We start from the raw sequence: 21,692 nt of genomic DNA on the forward strand, positions 1-21,692 counted from the left end.
AATAAACGTGAGCTAAGAATGCAAGAATTATCGTGGCATAAGTTTATTGAGCGTGGTAAGGAAGGTATATGGAAGAATTATTATAGAGAAAGTAAAAGCGATACCAGAAGTCCTAGTGAGTGATGAACAGGGTGGCTTTAAGAAAGGTAGAGGATGTGTGGATCAAATATTTGCAGTAAGACAGGTAGTGGAGAGGGCTCTCGAGAAGGAGTATAATGTGTTTATAACATTTATGGATCTGGAAAAAGCATACGACAAAGTAGACAGAGAAGGATTGTGGAAGGTTTTGCGCATATGCGAAGTAGAAAGTAAGCTGCTAGGTGCCGTCAAGAGATTTTATGATGGTAGTGAGGCATGTGTAAGTGTAAATGGGTATCTTAGCGAATGGTTCACGATCGGTGTGGGCGTGCGACAAGGGTGTGTGATATTCCCTTGCTTGTTCAATATATGGATGGAGTGATGCGAGAAGTAAAAACGTGGGTAATGGAGAGAGATGGCGTTGGTAATGAATGGTGATGGATGGAATATCTCTAATTTGTTGTATGCTGATGAATCAGTGCTTCTTGCAAATACCGGACAAAAACTTGGTAGGCTAGTGCAGAGTTTTGCTGGTGCCTGTGAACATCGTGCGTTGAAAGTGAATGTAGAAAAGAGTAAAGTGATGGTAATCGAGAGAGAAGGTGACTCCTCGTGTGATGTTACAGTGAATGGAGAGAGACTGGAAGTGGTGAGAGAGTTCAAATACCTGGGTACAGTGATAGAAAAGAGAGGAAAATGTGCAAAAGAAGTGGAAAATACAGGGACATAAGGAAGGAAAGTAGCTGGTGCAATGAAGGCCTTGATAAGAAAATAGAGGCTTGAGTGATACAGCTGCACGAGGCTTACATGAAGGAGTGTTAGTGTCAACTTTAACATATGGATGTGAAACTATAGTGTGGCACGAAAATGAAAAGTCAAGAGTGAGAGAAATGGAGATGGGGCTGCTAAGGAATGTCTGTGGAGTACAGAGAGCGGATAGGATACGAAATAATGTGATTCTTGAAAGATGCGGAGTGAGGAAGTCTGTGGACACCAGATTCGTAGAGTGTACTGAGGTAGTATGGTCATGTGGAGAGAATGGATAAGAATAGAGTGGTGAAAAAGGTATATATGAGCGAATCTGAAGGAGGATGGAGGCGAGGTAGGCCGAAGAGGAGGTGGAGGGATATGGTGGATGAGTGTGTGAGGAAGAGAGGTTTGGAAGTCGTATGAATGTTGCGAGATGACGTGCATGATCAGGGATTTAGCACCCCTTTTTAACGTGACAGCGTCCGGATTTTATTTTTATGCTAGGAAGAAGGAACCAAAGGCCAGGATTGACTCTATCGGACACGTTTATGTGAAGCTAAGGAATGTGGTGAAAGTTTTTGGCGTATCAGATAAAGCCAAGATTCGGGGGGCTTGAATGATGAGTGAATGTAAGCGTGGCCCATTGGACTGAGCAATTTAGGCTGTCTGGACGTTGCTACTCCTCACCCTGCCATAGGGTGGGAAAGGAGGTCCGGATAATGATGATGATGATATATCTATGTATGTATGTATCTATCTATCTATATGCGCTCGCGCGCGCGCGCGTGTGTGTGTGCGTGCGTGTGTGTGTGTGTGTGTGTGTGTGTGTGTGTGTGTGTATAAACAGAGAGAGATATACTTTAAGGATCACGTCAAGGATAATGAAAAAGGAATGCATTTAGAAAGGTAAGTAAAACACAGTTTCAAACTTTTATTCGCAGATAAAAATATTTTCCACAGTAATTCAAACAGTTTATCAATTACGCCTTCAGTGTGATGACACTAAGTTCTTATAATACAATATAATATAGTCACACTTTAACAACACTAGCATATTTATATTCTGGATATCAAAAATAGACCTAGTACTCGTATATAAAGAAAAACTAGTGTGCTACTCAACACGTCACCATCACTGTATTTACATTATTTCACACTGGATGGCACACAAACCCACAGCACAGGCAGTGGTGGATCCAGTGGGGGGTATAGGAGGTCCAAAGCCCCCTTTCCCCTGCCTTTTTTTGTTTTTTATTTTTCCTGCAACAAGTATACATTATTATTGCATGAACAGCTGCAACACATGTCTGACAATTCCCAAGTCGTATACATAGGCTCTCGTGATGAAGCTTTTTACTCTATGGTTTTGAAAATAAATTGTGATGATGTATATACAGGCTTTGATTAGTAGTATATATCTTAAACGTATGATTGTCGACAGTAAAAAAAAAGAAAAAAGAAAAAAATGGAACCTTTCTTTTATAAATGCTGGTTCCGTCCCTGTATAGAGGTCCTTGCGTGCTCTAACTATGGCCCGTATTGTTGGTTGCATAGAGTTCGTAATACTTTCTTCGAAGCGATTTATTTTACTTCTTAGGCTATGATGCTCTCTTACGTTGTTCATACATTTCCAGTATCACCATTATTTACCTCAATAAAGCACAAGAAAATACAACGAAGCGTTATATGCAAAATAAATCGCTTAAGAAGAGGTGCACCGAAATCTCCCGCGCCACCATAAATACGCTCCCCCTCCTCCCCCCAGATGAGACACATAAGGTCTTGGGTAAGTCATGAAGCAAAGGCCAGGATGATTCAAACTGGGTGCGGGAGAGGAGAGACAAACCCTGAATTTCCGACACCGTAACTGCCACACACGATGGAACACGAGGCTGACCTTTGTGCACTCTCACCAAAAAGTTCTCGAAGCTCGGGCCACGATGGATGTGAAAATGAGTGGAACAGAGCCAGGCATCTCGGAATGGTTGGTGTGGCGGATTCTGATGCACTTCCAAGCCACTGCAATGATGACTGAAGGAGTTAATATGTTCCTTACTGGTGTTTGTTGTGTTCAGTTTCGGTAATACAAACACTGACCCTCCCGATACCACTTTGTATTACCGTTACAAAAATGTTCTGTAAGAGTATTCCCTTCATGGATGTGCTTTGTAATCTGCGTGACCACCTACTAGAGTCACTGAGGTAGTTGTCTTCAAATTACCTACTGGCCATTAAAAGGAAGGCGAGATACGTATATCCTTTACTTCTTACCTGATGGATCACAGTTATTAGGGATGAAGGAATATGAACACTGAGTAAACTATAGATACGTAGTTCAGCAGACTTTTGGCTCGAAAACAAATTGAATAAAATCATTTGGCTCAACTAAAACCCGACTCTGCTATTACGCATGGATAAAATCAAAGAGAAATTATCCTCAGTGTAACAAGAGATTTGATCGAGTTTCAGGAAAGAACATAACTGCCCCTCGATGCAGCACCTTCCGATTACGCGATGAAATAAAAATAGATTAGGTCAGGTATATTTCTGTTTCGTGTGGGATAACTTCAGCTGATTTCTGATAGTGGATTTGATAAGATTTGTTGATAATATGTATGAAAAACACGTTTGTACGAGACGGGTGCATGTTCCCTTCCCTCGTGCCGACCTGTACTATACACTGCCTCAGTCACACAGCTTGAGGTGGTGCTTGGGGCGCTTCTTACGATAGTGTTATCGTGAATGGGGTGTATGGACAAGTGAAATTGGCGTGAGAGAGGAGCGTAAAAGCGTGTGAGAGGGACGTGTGGGCTTGTGAGAGGGAGGTATGTATGAGAGAGACGTGTAAGACAGTGTGTGGGTTTGTGAGAGGGTGTGTGGGTTTGTGAGAGGGTGTGTGGGTTTGTGAGAGAGGTGTGTGGGTTTGTGAGAGGGGTGTGCGGGTGTGTGAGAGGGGTGAGTGGGTGTGTGTGAGAGGAGTGTGTGGAAGTGTGAGAGGAGTGTCTGGGTTTGTGAGAGGGAGGTGTGTGATAGGGATGTGGGTGTGTAAATGGGGTGTGTGGGTATATGAAAGGACTTGTGATGGTGTCTGTGAGAGGGCTGCGTGTTCCCTCCCCCAAGCCTGAGCTCCACTGCACAAAACCTCAGTCGTACAGCTCGCGGCGGTGTTTGGAGTGCTTCTTGCGTGAGTGTTGTCGTGTGAGGGGCGTGTGGGCGTGGGCGGCATCAGTCAGCTCACACAGGGGGATGATCTCTCTCTGGGGAGCCACCCATCCCTCGCTACTCGCACGTCTGAAGGCACAAGGAAGACAAACTGCATGGCTGAGAACGGAAGGGAAGAGAGAAGATGTCTGGGGAACTCTGAAGGAAGGAGAACGTAAAGAGGAGAGAGGGTAGGGCAGATAAAAGATGTGGACGGAGAAGATGGAAAGGGAAACAATAGAGGAATATTAAAAGGGAGCAAGGTAAGAAAGGGGGAGTAAATATAGGTAATAAAGGAAAGGGACGGAGGGAAGGATGACCAGGGAATGAGAAAAGGAGGAGTAAGTAAGCCAGAAGGAAGCAGGTCACGAGGGAAGAAAAACCAGAAGAAAGAAAGTGGAAAGGAAGAGATGGTGTGCCCGCCCCCCCCAAAAAAAAAAAAATACATAAAAAAATAAATAATGGGAGGAAACGAAGAGGGAAGCTGCAAGAGGAAATGATAAAAAAAAAAAAAGTAAGAGAGACGGACGAAGGGATTATTTAAGAGGAAAAGGGAGGAAAGAATAAGTAAAGTAGGAGGAAGACAAAGAGGAGTAAAGGAGGAGGATGGGGAAAGGGTAAGTAAAAGAGGTTAATTGGGAGAGATGGTAGGGTAGATTAAGGAGAGGAGAGAAGTGGAAGAGGAACAGGGGAACGAAAGAAGGAAGAGTAATTAAAGAGGAAGCGAGCAAGAGGAATGAGAGGGAAGGCATAAGGTAAGTGAGAGAGGAACTGAAAAGGACGAGTGTAATGAATGTGAGAGGCAGAGAGAGATGTATAGAGACTGAGGACACACACACACACACACACACACACACACACACACACACACACACACACACACACACAGAGAGAGAGAGAGAGAGAGAGAGAGAGAGAGAGAGAGAGAGAAACTAACAGGAAAGTTTTATAATACGATATACAAAATACACAAACCTGATGATCATATACATACACATTCATTCATCATCTTGTCAACATCCTTTCACATTCTTCTGCTGTCCATGCTACTTCCACAGCTTAAAATATTCTACTCTTTTTCAAAAAATTCCTTACCAGTGAAAAATTAAGTTGATCTTGAAATTAGAAGTTCATTAAGGACTAACATAGAGATCGAAGCATGAAACACGCTAGACACTGAAAAATATTTAAAACACAGGTAGAATAATGTCCTTTGGTCCCTTAATTTGTTCTCATTTCTTCAGTAAATATAAATAAATAAATAAATAAATATCGCACCAAAACCAGTTAAATTTTACCTAATGAACCAAACTTTGCACTACTTTTTAACTTACACAACAAACGTTAACCATATAAACACACTTTGCCCACTACGAAGCCTTCATTTGTCTAGGGCCACCATACCTTATGCCTCTATGCACAAATACTAACCAAAAACAGCCTAAGATTGAATATTGTTTAAGTCTCATTAGTAGACGAAAAGGTAAGACTCAAAGCAGACAGAAAGACACATAGTATAAGGTGTTCCAAAGACGGGTGACCATAATTCAAGATGGTACAGCTCTCTCCCCCCAAAAAAAGAAATATGTTGGGCAAAAATAAAGGAACAGCATGTAGGGCAGCTCCATAGCTAGCTCCTTAACTTTTTCTGTGTCCAATTTAGGTTTTTGTCTACCCCATCTAAGGAAGCAGACTTAAACACTGACAAATCTTAGCCAGCATAGCAATAAATCACACCGAATCGCTCTATACTACACTATTTCCCAGCTAAACTCCTTTTACTGTAACTTGGCCTAAAATTTCCATGTCTGCATCTTTACTGCTGAGATGTAACGGTAGATTAACACCAAAATATGATGCCGGTCACGAAGAAGTGCCATGGGAAGGGTGTAGAGTTGTAGTACTGTCTTTTTCTGCCACTGACCTACGTGAAGTAAGTTGTAAATGGACGAAAATCTGGGCTAAGTTAAGGTGAAAATTGTATAGCAAATCAGCACTCAATATGGCCACACACACACACACACACACACACACACACACACACACACACACACACACACACACACACACACACACACACGCACGCACGCGCGCGCGCGCGAAGTCAGTAAAGCTCACCTGGGAATGGACTGCTCTTCGCTACTGTGTGAGGAAGAAGAGAAGCTGTAACTGAGGGGGTGGCTGTAGTGGTGGGTGGGGTGGTGGTGACGGAAGCTGCTGGGGCCATGGGTCAGCAGCTGCAGGGGTGAGAGTCGTGACATGACCTCGTGTCGGGCGTGAGGGAGGCCGCGCGGGGTCAGCAAGGCGGAGTGAGACAGAGCATCCAGAGGTTTGATCAGCACTACCGTCCTGTCGTCAGCATAGGGCCCACCTAAAAAAAGAAAGAAAAACAAAAGAGAAAAAAAAGGAAAGAAAAAGTTAGCGTGCACAGTTAGGGGCAAACAGCGATTTTTTTTTTTTTTTTCATAAACCCCCACTAACTATAACCTGTATTTATGATTGTTTGTATATGCGTTTGTCTTCACTGGTACAACCATCAAACAATCCACAATCAAGCTGAGGTGAATATTATTGTGACAAATGCACAGGAGTTATGTTGCAGTAGTTAACAAACAACTGTCTATCGTAAAAACAACTTTGAGTCTCTTGTAAACACGACCCAAATTCTATAAATATTCCATCAGTTCTGTTTCGCACTTATGGTACTCCTGTAGCTTTCCTTTCTCGCGTATCATGTCACTCGTGGGCACAGAAACATTCGATGCCCCTCTCAGATAAGGATTGTTAGTCACCAGAAAGCAGTGAGAAGCAGACGTGGTGGAATATTCAGCAAACTTCCCAGACCGTATCACCATTCCATCACACCATCAACACATCACACAGCTTAGTATTACTGAAAACATTATTCTAAAATCAGTCAACAGAAAATGCAGAACTTGTAATGATATTTTACGTTCTAATTTTATGCACCCATTTCACGATGATGCCTTGTTTCTGTACTTTTTCTTGCATCTACGATCCAATTTCATTCCGCAAAGAGCCGCTGGTAGTCGAAGGGGTAACGAAGGCTGTCTGTAACTCCTCCAACTGTAAAAGTATATGCTAAGCTAAATTAAAATTATCTTGGGATACCGTGATTACAATGAATTATACGTCCATAGGCTGGAGGAGTTATGACAGTTCCTGGAGGTTATAATGTTTTGCTACGACCAACCGAAAAATAGGATGATACATAACGTCAAATAACAGACATAAAAACGCAGACAAACTCATTCGAAACAGATCAGTGCAGCCACCACCCACAGACCTGTAGGCCCGGCCAGGGTTGGTGTGCGTGTGGGGTGTGATGTCTAACAATATATGGACAAACTGAAACACAGACATTGGTAGACAGATGGACACACCCACACACAGGGTCCCCTTCTAACTAACAAACGGCTATGAAACTGATGATGGGCCTGCAGAATATTGGGGCAGAAATACAGAGGAAATATAGATATATAAAACCACATACCATCTATATATATATATATATATATATATATATATATATATATATATATATGTGTGTGTGTGTGTGTGTGTGTGTGTGTGTGTGTGTGTGTGTGTGTGTGTGTGTGTGTGTGGTATGTGGTTTCATATATCTATATTTCCTCTGTATCTGTTTTCTGTCCCAGAGAGAGAGAGAGAGAGAAACTGTGTAACACGTCTATGTTTTCCAACCACGGTGACTAGTCTCGGGGATGATCCACGCTAATGCCAGACGAGATCAGGCTCAGTTAAAAGATAGAGCAGCGGTTAAATTGGCCGTGATAAAAAAGTCTTAACTAAACTGAAATATAACAGGGACATTTCAGGTAAGTTTGTCGCCAATGTAAAGTGTTGCGGCCTTTGTGTTTCTATTCACCAGTGTGAGGTGTTGCAGCTTTGTGTTTCTATAATACTGTTATATTTTTTCTGTGTTCCTGATGCCACTCAATCCCTGGCAGGTGACGTCCAGGTATTACTGTTTTCGAAGCTGATACAACGAGGGAAATGGCCAATGTCTAGATAGTCGTGCATGAGAGAGCAGATTGTTCCATGAGTATTGTGAACGTGTTTTTTGCGTGTTTTGTGGCCTGCATATCCCGTGTGTGTGTGTGTGTGTGTGTGTGTGTGTGTGTGTGTGTGTGTGTGTGTGTGTGTGTGTGTGTGTGTGTGTGTGTGTGTGTGTGTGTGTGTGTGTGTGTGTGTGTGTGTGTGTGTGTGTGTGTGTGTACAATATATACATACATGATGTGTACGTATAATATATGTACATGTATGCGTTGTGACTCATAATAGGATGTTAAATATACTACAAACCTTCTGGAGGGTGATACACACACACACACACACACACACACACACACACACACACACACACACACACACACACACACGTCGACAAAAGCATGCCAGCTATGGAGTCTCAGGCAGATAAACACATAGATATACAAAGACAGATAGATACTGACAGACAGACAGACCAGTTTAACAGCCACTTAGAGAGCAACAAATGGCTATATATGAGTTAGTGTGCCTTTTCGATAATGGGAAGGATAGACAGACAGACAGAGAGGCAGGCAGACAGATAGACAGACGTACAATAGCCACTTCAACTCACAGATAGACAGACAGACAGATACAGATAGACCAACATATACTCACACGTTGCTATAGATGAGTTGGTATGCCTGCGAGAGACGGACCACCTGAAGCTGGTGCGGACGGTAAGGGCTCTCTCGCGGGCTTTGGTGAGGAAGGGCGCTGTGGACAGTGTGTAGAGGAGCGGGTTGATGGCAGCGTTGAGGGGTAGCACAAACACTGCCACCCACGCGAACACCTGGAATATGTGGCTCTCTCTTACACACACACACACACACACACACACAAGAGCGGGTTGATGGCAGCGTTGAGGGGTAGCACAAATACTGCCACCCACGCGAACACCTGGAATATGTGGCTCTCTCTTACACACACACACACACACACACACACACACACACACACACACACAGGAGCAGGTTGATGGCGGCGTTGAGGAGTAGCACAAACACTGCCACTCACGCGAACACCTGGAATATGTGGCTCTCTCTTACACACACACACACACACACACACACACACACACACACACACACACACACACACACACACACACACAAGAGCGGGTTGATGGCAGCGTTGAGGGATAGCACAAACACTGCCACCCACGCGAACACCTGGAATATGTGGCTCTCTCTTACACACACACACACACACACATACACACACACACACACACACACACACACACACACACACACACACACACACAGGAGCGGGCTGATGGCGGCGTTGAGGGGTAGCACAAACACTGCCACCCACGCGAACACATGTAATATGTAGCTCTCTCTTACACACACACGCGCACACGCACACACACACACACACACACACACACACACACACACACACACACACACACAAACTCTCTCTCTCTCTCTCTCTCTCTCTCTCTATCAGAAACACTCACACCCAGTTGCACATAGACAGAAACAGACCCATCAAAGAGTGAACAATTCCCTTACTCATTCTCTCCAGTCACAATTGTACATTCAAACATCACCCAGCTCATATCGTCATTTTAAAAGAGAATGAAACCTTATTTTACACAGGAAATTAATCTATACCATTCTCAGGTAATTATATCCCACTCAAACAAGAGATTTTTTCTACCGCTAAACTAAATCATCTTGCGGGAGCCTGAATTAAATGAAACGCCGAGAAGTAAGGCATCACTGAACACTGAACAACACCAATACTGTGCTATCTCTGTGGTGATCTGCGTACACCATCCACTGACATCACTCCCACTACAACACTTCACAAACATAAATAATTACATAACTACCACAGCCGTCCAATACCTCCAGCCAAATAGCATCCTTCAAGAACCACCACCAGACACCCACCCCTCAGAAAATATCCTACCCAGACACACCCTAGCCTACCCAGACACACCCTACCTTACCCAGAGACACACCCTACTCTACCCAGACGCACCCTAGCCTACCCAGAGACAAACCCTACCCTACCCAGGCGACACCACCCCGCAACACCAGTCCCACCACTGTATACGAGGTGAGATCGAAAAGTTTTGAAAATGGTCTCATCAGGGTTTTACGTGTGTCCAATTATTCACACCGATGCTTGTACATTATCAACTTAAGTTAGCCATATATCAACGGGATGCCAATATCAGAATGCGTAACCAACAAGCCACGTCCGTCACCGCTAAAATTACAGGTACAGTACTTAACATTTAGGCTATGGTGGTACTGAAACGCCTGCCACTGACACCAATTCTAACCCCGTAATGCGTAACTAAAGCCACTGCGTCACCTTCCTCGCTATGTTGGTGGGATGGTGAGGTGATAACAGTACTATATAATACTCTCTATATGACACTGTACAACACTGACCTGTGGTGGTATGGTGACGCCTGCTAGTGACACCATACCCAGCACTATAATGGGTAACCAACACGCAGCGTCCGTCACCACTATCAGCGTCATCTTCCTCGCCATGTTGGTCTCCCGTCGGTGCAGCAGGTCGGTTCTGACGGCCTCGCTCGAAGTTCGCGCTGTCCAGTACATAGCCCAGTACGACCCAGCGATGACGGAGAACGAGGCCAGGTTCAGTACTGGGGGGAAAGGGGACCGGGGTACTGGTTGACTACTGGGGAAGACAGTGGACTGGGGGAGAGAGAGTGGACTAGAGTACTGGTTGACTACGGGGGAAGAAAGCGTGGACTGGGACACTGGTTGACTACTGGGGGTGAGAGAGTGGACAAGGGCACTGGTTGACTACTGGGGGAGAGAGAGTGGACTGGGGTACTGGTCGGGTACTGAGGAAGAGTGTGAACGAGGGAACTAGTCCAGTACTGAGGAGAGAATGGACCAGAGCACTAGTTCAGTATTGGGGGTGAAAGTGGACCACCGGACTAGTTCGGTATTGGGAAGAAGCTAAAGCTACAGGCACACACACATACTCACTCACTCACTCTCTCTCTCTCTCTCTCTCTCTCACACACACACACACACACACACACACACACACACACACACACACACACACACACACACACACTCACCGAGGAAGACAAACACCGAGTACTGCCACCCGTTGGGCTTCTCGTGGGTGATGTGCAGCGCCAGGCAGACCCCAGACCGACCGTAGAAGTTCCTGCGGAGACCAACACCTGTCGCAGCGGCCACGGTTACCTGTACACTCCATCAAAATTACCAAAGCACACCTGACATCAGCACGAAGTTAAAGTCACATTTGCATCATCCACCTCACCACCTCCCCTCACGTCCAAGCCTTCCTTTCCACCACGTACCATAGTCACTCCACTTCCATCATTTGTATCCACTATTACTGTTACATTAAACGTGGGAAACTCATTAATTATATTGTACCTCGTTGTTCAACTTCCTTTCACGTCGTTTAACCCTAATCTATGCTTTAAGAAATTTAGGTCCTCAAATAAGATGACTATCGCAAAATTGCATACTTATCTTTATGCTTATTAGTAATATATATAAAATGTTTTCGTAAACTACAAATAAATGCTCACATTCATGAAGACAGGAGTCATTTAGTAGTCATTAAATTTTTAGATTTAGAAAATACTGATAACATAAGAAGAGGGACACTTCTTTGCTGTGACATTATTACACCGATGCTCTCGAGGCAAAAGAAAGTGTTATGGTTTGATCGGTGTGTGTGTGTGTGTGTGTGTGTGTGTGTGTGTGTGTGTGTGTGTGTGTGTGTGTGTGTGTGTGTGTGTGTGTGTGTGTGTGTGTGTGTTTGTGTGTGTGTGTGTAACAAAATAACACAAACCGTTTTCATCCAGCTCCAGCTAACCATGGTAGAAGGGGGGGGGGGCAGCTAAGGAGGAAAGCTACCGCAATCTTGATGGAAGGATTATGGGTCAGGCAAAAACAAAGGAATTCAATTCTGAGAACACGCAGTAAATCAAGGTCACAGGGTAAGCTCAAAGTTCAAACCATGTGTCTGTGTGTGAAAGAAAAAGCTAAACCAGTTTGTCAGATTTCGATCAAACTTGGTGGAGGAGTAAAGGATCACCTGAAATTTTAAAACAATAAGTCAGAGGTCAAGGTCAGTAAGGCAGGAATAACTTAAACGGTTTGTATCTGATGTAGACTAAACTTTGTGGAAGGGTTCAGGATAAAACAATGATAAAGAGATACGATTTTCAAAACAAAGGTCAAGGTTGTAGGAAAATGTCAAAGGTCAAGATCATTGGGCAAGGTCAACTCAAGGCGTCTGGATCTGCTATTTCCCTTATCTGGTGGAAGGGTTAAGGACTGGGAAAGAATAATCTGATTTCGAGAATTGTTGAAGGTCAGGATCACAGGGCAGGGGCAAATATTCCTCCCTTAGACCGGTTGGTGGTGGCGGGTGTTGCGTTCTTTGAGTGCCCCATCCTGTTATTCTTAAATCTACTCCAGCATAAGTACTGTTCTGTATTTCAAAGTTTAGCACAGTATATGTTAATGCTCATCACCTGTGTCTTAATTTCAAGCAATGTTCACTGTTATGGGTTGGAACAGACACCGAACAACTGTACTTTTATTACATGGAAACGTTTCTCTAAATTCTTAAAACTTCAGCCTACAAAAACACAACTTAAACTCTTATTGTCTGTACTTTATGTGTGAAACTGTACCTACATTATTTTGTACTGTATTATATTTATTAAGCAAAACTTTTCCCCACAAATGCTCCTTTCGCACCTCCATTCACCCCATTAACTCCTGTCCCTCAAAAAAAAAAAAAAAAAAAAAAAATCATGCACACGATACACCCTGGCCGACTACCACTGCTATGCCTCATGAAAAATCTATATTGAATGAATGAAAGACGAACCCAAAGCAGCGTACCTGATTGAGCGACACCTGACGCTGTTCATACGTCTGATTAGCATATAACTGGACATGACTGGCCCACTGAATGACTGACCAAGATTACTGCACGTGACTGACTGACTGACTAGTAAATTCGTGTCCCCGCCGACAGAGTTAGTATCACGTAAGAGGGAAGTGAACCAGATTGACTGACTGACTGAGGTACTGACTGACTGACTGATCCGAAATACTGAACATGACTCAATGATTGCCTGATCAGAAATATTTTAAATGACTGAGTTACCTAAAATAGTGGATCGGACTAAGTTAGTATATAAGCGAATGATTGGGTGAGTGAGTGAGTGAGTGAGTGACCCAGTGAGCCACATACCTGAAGTAGTGGATGTCCAGGAGAGGCAGGGCAGCCAGCAGAGCCACACAGAGCCACACCGCCGCCATGATGGTCTTGGTGGCTCTCATGCTGAGCCGCGGCGCACGGAACGGGAACACTATCACCAGCAGCCGTTCCACCGTGATTACTGACGGAACACAAACAGGCTTATTATAGCACTGTGTTATACGGGTACATGGAACGGGGAAACGATCACCAGCAGCCGTCTCATCGTGATTACTGTTAGTATATGGACAGGTCTGCAGCACTGTGTCATGCTGTTACTACTGCCACATGGGGTGGAAATATCACCAGCAGTCGCTCTACCGTGACTTCCATGGATACACGGATAGGATTCATCATTCTCTGCGTCATATTACTGCAAGGTATGGGATATGCACCAGCTGTCGATGTGCCGTGATCACTGTAGCACACAGAATATATATATATATATATATATATATATATATATATATATATATATATATATATATATATATATATATATATATATATATGTAAGTAGAGTTAATCTACAGCTAATTTCGAGTAAGAAATACTGTGTCAATATGGGTCAAATTCTCAACTATTATGCAGCTACTTTGTGACAAGCTTTATCTATTTTCTATCTATCTACCAACCTATTTATCTATCTAGATATCTTCCTCACCGCTCCTGCCTCTCAGCGTGAAGCCTTACAACACGCTGGAGGACGTGGAGCATCCAGCCAACTGACACATCTGCACCTGGCTGCCTGCCTCCCTCTCCCAGCATCCTGTTACCTCCACCACTCCTTTCCTCACCTGTCAGCGTGAAGACTGACAGTTCGCTGGAGAAGGTGGAGAAGAATCCCGCCAGCTGACACAGGGATGAGCTCCGCCAGGCTGCGTCGTGGATGAAGTACACACCGCGGTAGTTGATGTCCACCGCGGCGATGATGAGCAGGTACAGCCCCATACACAGGTCCCCAAGGGCAAGGTTGGTGATGAGGAACGAGTGTACCTGTGTACATGTATATACAGGTACATAGACAGGTACATACACAGGTACAGCCACATACACAGGTCCCCAAGGGCAAGATTGGTGATGAGGAACGAGTGTACCTGTGCACATGTATATACAGGTACACAGACAGGTACATACACAGGTACAGCCCCATACACAGGTCCCCAAGGGCCAGGTTGGTGATGAGGAACGAGTGTACCTGTGTACATGCATATACAGGTACACAGACAGGTACACACAGGTACAGCCCCATACACAGGTCCCCAAGGGCAAGGTTGGTGATGAGGAACGAGTGTACCTGTGTACATGTATATACAGGTACACAAACAGGTACGTATACAGGTACACAGACAGGTACATACACAGGTACAGCCCCATACACAGGTCCCCCAGGGCCAGGTTGGTGATGAGGAACGAGTGTACCTGTGTACATGTATATACAGGTACACAGACAGGTACATACACAGGTATGTATACAGGTACAGTCCCATACACAGGTCACCCAGGGCCAGGTTGGTGATGAGGAACGAGTATAACTGTACACGTGTAAATACAAGTACACAGACAGGTATACAGACAGGTACATACAGAGGTACATACACAGGTACAGCCCCATACACAGGTCCCCCAGGGCCAGGTTGGTGATAAGGAACGAGTGTACCTATACACAAATATACATAGGCTACAGTAAATATACGGTCAGGTACACATAAACACATACAGGTGTCCCAGAGGTAGGTTGGTGAGGGACATATATAGGTAGCCCACACAGACAGGTAAATATACAGATACAGCCCCATACACAGGTCACTCAATGCCTGGCTGGTGATGAGGAACGAGAGGATCTAAGGAGGTATATACAGGCTGCTGATGAGGAACGAAAACACCTGAACACATACGAAGGAGGGAGGGTGTGTGGGTGAAAGGGAAACACTTACAAAGGAGGGAGGGTGTGTGGGTGGGTGGGAAACACATACGAAGGAGGGAGGGTGTGTGGGTGGGTGGGAAACACATACGAAGGAGGGAGGGTGTGTGGGTGGGTGGGAAACACATACGAAGGAGGGAGGGTGTGTGGGTGGGTGGGAAACACATACGAAGGGGGAAGGGTGTGTGGGTGGGTGGGAAACAAGCTGCAATGATGAAGGGGGAGGGACAAAAAGAAAGGGGGGGGGGGTAGAGGGGAACTTCGTGAAAGATGCTGAGTAAGGAAATTTACTAATCTTAAAGTTGAAAGTGTAATCATAGGGTCTTTTTTTCACTGACTTAGATTTCGTAATACCTTGTCGGCTGCGACCTATTCTGCCTAAACACGTAATATCCTCATGTTACTGACACAATCTATGAACGTATTAATAATATATAAATGCCTGGGAAGTGAATATTAAGGTGTACTAAACAAACTACATCAATTTGGAAGAAGTGCTATGAAGTCTTCCACGCCCTCGAGATTATGACTCTACGGAAAGGACTAGCAACATAAGCCCGTCTCCCACCCACATCCTTACCCACCCTTCCATCCCATTCCCCACTCCACCCCATTCCACTCACCCCACCCCAGACTCACTCAACCACCCCTCCCCACTCCACTCACCCACACACCCATCCTAGTTGTCCATCCACCCACGTATCCCATCCACCAACCCTATTTCCTGTTTCTCCCATCCTTTCTCTCACTTTCTAATACTCTCCTTTCCACTCCAGGTGGCTCTATACTGAGTGACAAGCGTAATGGTTTCCTACAACACAGGAAATCATTTACAAAGCTGGGTGGTAACCATAAAACTAAAAACAGGGTGACATGGAGCCTACAATGGTGTCCTTGTTAACTGGGTGGAGACGCAAATGCAGCGTCCATCCGGGAACCAAACTTCCACACTCTTCCTTGCACCTAGCTGTGACGAGGTGCAGTCTGCCACAGGGAAGCATTGGCTCACTTCATGGGACGGCCCTGTAGGGGCTGTTGCTAGCCTGTGGTTAATGGGTCTGCTCTGCCAGTCAGACCGGGGTTACACAACAAAATCAACCTCGGCAGTTAACAGAATGGCTCTATCCTACAGCACGTCGAGAGCAATTTACTTAAACTAAAGCATATATACAAAGTGTACTGCCTCTGGAAAAGAACGAAGAGTTTTTAAGACCAAGAGCTTCACGAGTTTAAAGGGAAAGGATATCTGTCTCCCTGTTATGGTGAGTATTTTCTAATGTACTGTGTTAAAGGCTGCTGTTACTCTTGCTCATTTATCTTCTTGTTTCTGGCTTCTGTCCACCCCTCCGAAATAGTATGAACTGTTTGATGATGATGTAAGTGATCTGGTACTCACCTTGTTGTCGTTCTGGTAGAGGAATCTCCAGAGGATGACGAGGAAGTTGCCAGAGAGTGCGAGGGCGGCGAGTGCCCAGACGCAGACCCTGAGCACCGTGTTGGTCATCAGGTCCTCACACGAACTGAACTGGTCTGGCGGCGGCCGACAGTGTGGCACGTGGCGGGCCAGACAGCACCACCGGAACTCATCCACCCACCTGTATAGGTATACATATATATACACATATACAAACATACACACATACACACACGTACAGACACATAATATACATTAACTGGTCTGGCGGCGGCCGACAGTGTGGCACATGTCAGGCCAGACAGCATCACCGGATCTCATCCATCCACCTGTATATATTTACAAATATATACATATGTACATACACATACACGATAAATGAACTCGTCCTACGGCGGCGGACAGTGTGGTACATGGCGGGAATGGGAGCACCACTGGAACTCGTAGACGTCCACCCACCAGAACACACACACACACACACACACACACACACACACACACACACACACACAGGTACAGGTACATATTGCTAACAGATGATATGTGAGACTACACATACACTTCATATGCATATACAATAGGCACTGTTGCACCCAGAAATGTGGCACGCAATGCTCCAGGCAGCACCACTGGCACTCGCCCACCCATCTCTATGCACATACATATACACGCGGAAACACACACGGATGAGAGTTGACAGGAAAGACCAAGTACACAGCACCTGCAAACAGAAGGTATATAAGATGGGCCGGGCTGCACCACCGAGGTATATCACCTGCACATACGCATACAGTGCACATACCAAGCAAGAGATAACACCTGGTAAGAGACTAAATTCTATCTGTACACACACACACACACACACACACACACACACACACACACACACAAAATCACGCAGGCCTATCAATAATCATCCCCAACAATATCATTTGAGAAACATGAAGGTATTACTGACAGCTATAATGTATCTAGCCCTTCAAAAAAAAAAAAAAAAGCTGAACACAATCATCTGAAGTCAGCAAGAACAGCATAAAAAAAAAAAGGCCAACAGTGTGAAGCAGACAAGAACATTAAGAACGATAACAGGACAAGCTACTGTTCTTCGCTTATTCTCACTTCTGTTTTTCGCTAACCAGTCTCCCTTTCTTTGTCAATACGTAAATACTCTCTCGGGTTATATTCACGTAGGTAAAAGGCAATCCCAACCCCCAGCACTTGTGTTGCAGTGGCTCTGGGCATTTTACAGTACAGGTGATTACAACTGTCACGGCAAAATATAAAATCACGAGACAGTGGACATTAACTTTCAAAACACTACACGAAAGAATAATGGAATTCTCAGAATATTAAGCTAAGAGTTTTATAATTGTTCGGTGCTGTTCGTTCGTTTATCTGTGCTTGCCTTTCTCCTCAGCTTCATGTCTCCAAAGAGGTGATGGTTCTGTAGTCATGATATCCACACCCAATGTCTAGGTGTGATATCAGGGTAGGATGAGGATGTATGAGGCTCGGTGAAACAGGTGAACTGGTAACAAGCGTCTTATACGAGTACATCCCTTAGAAGAGAGATCATTTAAAATCCTTCACTCTGCACCTACCTAGGCCAGTATTCTCGTCATGTAGGGAAGATCTCTAACATCTTTACCTAAGCGATTTATTTTCCTTATTACACCTGAATGTCCTCATCTGTGTTACATAAATCCTTCAAAACAATCCCCATTCTCTGCATACATAACGTACAGTGGGATGTTAACCACCCATATCGAAAAATAAATCGCTAAGGAAGTGGTGTTAGGGAGCCTCCTTCCATCGACTAATGACATTTGATTATCACCCAGGAAAAGTACTTTATGTTTACTTGTTCTTAAAAATATCTAAAGTTTCGCATCCTCATAACTTTACTATCATCTCATCTATAATTCCACTCTCCTCTACAGAATTATTCACACTCTCCCTCACAGAATTATTCACACTCTCCCTCACAGAATTATTCACACTCTCCCTCACAGAATTATTCACACTCTCCCTCACAGAATTATTCACACTCTCCCTTACAGAATTATTCACACTCTCCCTTACAGAATTATTCACACTCTCCCTTACAGAATTATTCACACTCTCCCTTACAGAATTATTCACACTCTCCCTTACAGAATTATTCACACTCTCCCTCATAGAATTATTCACACTCTCCCTTACAGAATTATTCAAACTGTCTTCTGCGAGACAATTGTTCACCTAATCTCTCTCTCTCTCTCTCTCTCTCTCTCTCTCTCTCTCTCCAGTAAGTACATGGGTGAGTACTTACACATGGTGGGTAAGTACAGTTAGAGTACATTAATATAACTTAGTACTTACGTGGTGGGTCCTCCCCCCCCCGTTAGTACTTACTCTGCGTTCATATACACAGGGTTAGTATACTCTGGTTAGTACTTACACTGGGTTAGTACTTACAGTGGGTTAGTACTTACAGGTGGGTGAGGCTGGTCAGTCCTGAAAACACCCGCGGACTCAGCACCGTGATGTGGTTCCCCCGAAGGTCACTGTAAGTACACCGTAAGTAGGCTGGTAGGTAGGTAGGTGGGTAAGTAGTAGGTAGGTAGACAGTAGATCCTCCTCCTCCTCATACTTTCTTGTAGTAGTAGTAGTAGTAGGAGGAGGAGGAGGAGGAGGAGGAGGGGGAGGAGTTGTTGTAACTCCAGGATCATCTGAAACGTGAACCCAGTGGACTGCAGGCTGAAGTTCTCCTAATCCCGCAGTCCACCATCCTCTCTTCGGGGGATAGGGAGGGAGCTGAGGGACGTTTGTATAACCGGGCAGTGGAGCCACCCAGTTATATCAGTGCCACCACGTGAAGGCGTCCCTCTCCTGCACCAAATTAATATACACGCAAAATTATACAAGGTTTACACTTATGAGGCTTTATAAATACTGTCTAAGGTCAATTATACGTGAGAATAATTGAGAATATCACTCACTTGGTGTAGTGCTGCCTACTTCTTCCTTAGCCCTCGTCATTCTTTTTCTGTGCCTGCCCTCCTCTCTTCCTATTTCTCCCATCTTTCCTGTCACTTCTTATTCCTTCTCTTTCCTTTACATGTGGCTTTACATTGAGTGACAAGCCAAATGGTTTCCTGTAAGCCAAGAAACTATTTGCAACGCTGGGTGGTAACCATATAACCAAACCACACGTGCTCCCTACGTGTCAACAAGTGGGTTGGTGGAGGGTTAGTGTCCCTTCCCGTAAAACAAATAATTCAGAGTCAAACGGCCACCCCTTACAGGATTATGGCGTCTGGCAATATATCGATAGAGCAAAAGTCACCTTATGAATCTAGTTGAGAGAGAGAGAGAGAGAGAGAGAGAGAGAGAGAGAGAGAGAGAGAGAGAGAGAGAGAGAGAAGAGGAAGAAGAAGATTAAAGTCGAGCTGTCATCCTTCATTCTCTTTCTGTCGCCAGTTATTTTTTATTTCTTTTAATCTCTCTCTCTCTCTCTCTCTCTCTCTCTCTCTCTCTCTCTCTCTCTCTCTCTCTCTCTCTCTCTCTCTCTCAGCACCATTCTGCCTAACAGACTGGCCAACACATCACACTCATTGAACACAACAAAATTCCTTATTAATTCATCAGGCATTTTCTTTGGTCCAGTTAGAGAGAGAGAGAGAGAGAGAGAGAGAGAGGGAGAGAGAGAGAGAGAGAGAGAGAGAAATAGTCGTAAAGAGAGAAAAACAGTACGAAAAGAAGGAATGAAAGATAGGTAGGTAGGTATGTAGGTAGGCAGGTAGGCAGAGAAAGAGAGAGAGAGAGAGAGAGAGAGAGAGAGAGAGAGAGAATGTGGTCGTGTATGAGGCAGAGACTGAATGGAAGAGAAACAAGTCTGGGCGAGTGGCACTGAAAGGAAGAAGAATAACAAATGAAAAAAAGCCAGTGTTTGTCTGAGTGAATGAGACGGCTTTCGCGACATAAAAACTGACAGCCCGGTAATCATTTCAACTCTCTCTCTCTCTCTCTCTCTCTCTCTCTCTCTCTCTCTCTCTCTCTCTCTCTCTCCTGTCTTTGTTATCGTATCGTTCCTACAAATCCACCCTTCTGTTCAGTTTTTCTTTATACTTATTTTATCTGACTCCCTCAAGGCCTGTCTCTCCATCTGCCACTCTGTCTGCCTTCCTCCCTTCATTCTCGTCTCCAGCCTCCCTCTCTCCCTCCCTTCAGGCCTGTCTCCCTGCCTGCCTTCCTGTCTTTCTGCCTTCCTCCGTCTCTGGTTGTCTCTCTGCCTACACTCGTCTCATTCCGTCACTCTCACTCGGTCTCTGCCTGCCTGCCTCCCTCCGTCTCTTTTTCTCTCTAGTTGTCTCCACCTCTATCTGTCTGTCTGCCTCCCTCTGTCTCTGTCTCTCTGTCTGTCTCCCTTCGTCTCTGTCCGCCACTGTACACGTCTCCTTGTCTATTAGTCTCTCACCCTCCATTTCTGTCTACTTGTCTACCTCCCTTTCAGTCGTCTCCTTACATTTCTGTCTGCCAGCCTACCTGCCTTCCTTCCTACCTACCTATCTTCCTGCCTGCCTGCCTGCCTCTCTATACCCCCCTCTCCCAACAAAATACTTACAGTGATAGAAGACTTGAGAGGCCACTGAAGGAGCCCCCTACCAGTTGAGACAGCTCGTTGTTGGAGAGGTTACTGAAACACAACACAAGGTTAGTTAGCGGTGAAAAAGAATTTGTTGGAGTTACTTTCTGTGTGTGTGTGTGTGTGTGTGTGTGTGTGTGTGTGTGTGTGTGTGTGTGTGTGTGTGTGAATATGCCGGGTAGTTCTTGCGTGCACATAACTACGACCTGTGTTCATGACAGTATAAAGTCAGTGAAGAGGCTGAATATCCCAATTACATCTTATTGTTTATTATTATTATTATTATTATTATTATTTTGTAACAGCACTGCCTAAAAAGTGCCCATACGCACAGCAAAACAATACAAAATCAATCTCCATACATC

The 21,692-nt window shown here is 44.7% G+C and overlaps 1 pseudogene; it reads right to left on the minus strand.

The window, feature by feature from the left end:
* Positions 1–3,971: 3,971 nt before the first annotated feature.
* The window catches only part of LOC145414036 (G-protein coupled receptor GRL101-like), a 160,270-nt pseudogene continuing 142,549 nt past the window's right edge, over positions 3,972–21,692 (minus strand).

Source organism: Coenobita brevimanus, chromosome 98 (assembly GCF_032717465.1).
Source record: "Coenobita brevimanus isolate Jiangsu-jjx chromosome 98, ASM3271746v2, whole genome shotgun sequence".
Lineage (NCBI taxonomy): Eukaryota > Metazoa > Arthropoda > Malacostraca > Decapoda > Coenobitidae > Coenobita > Coenobita brevimanus.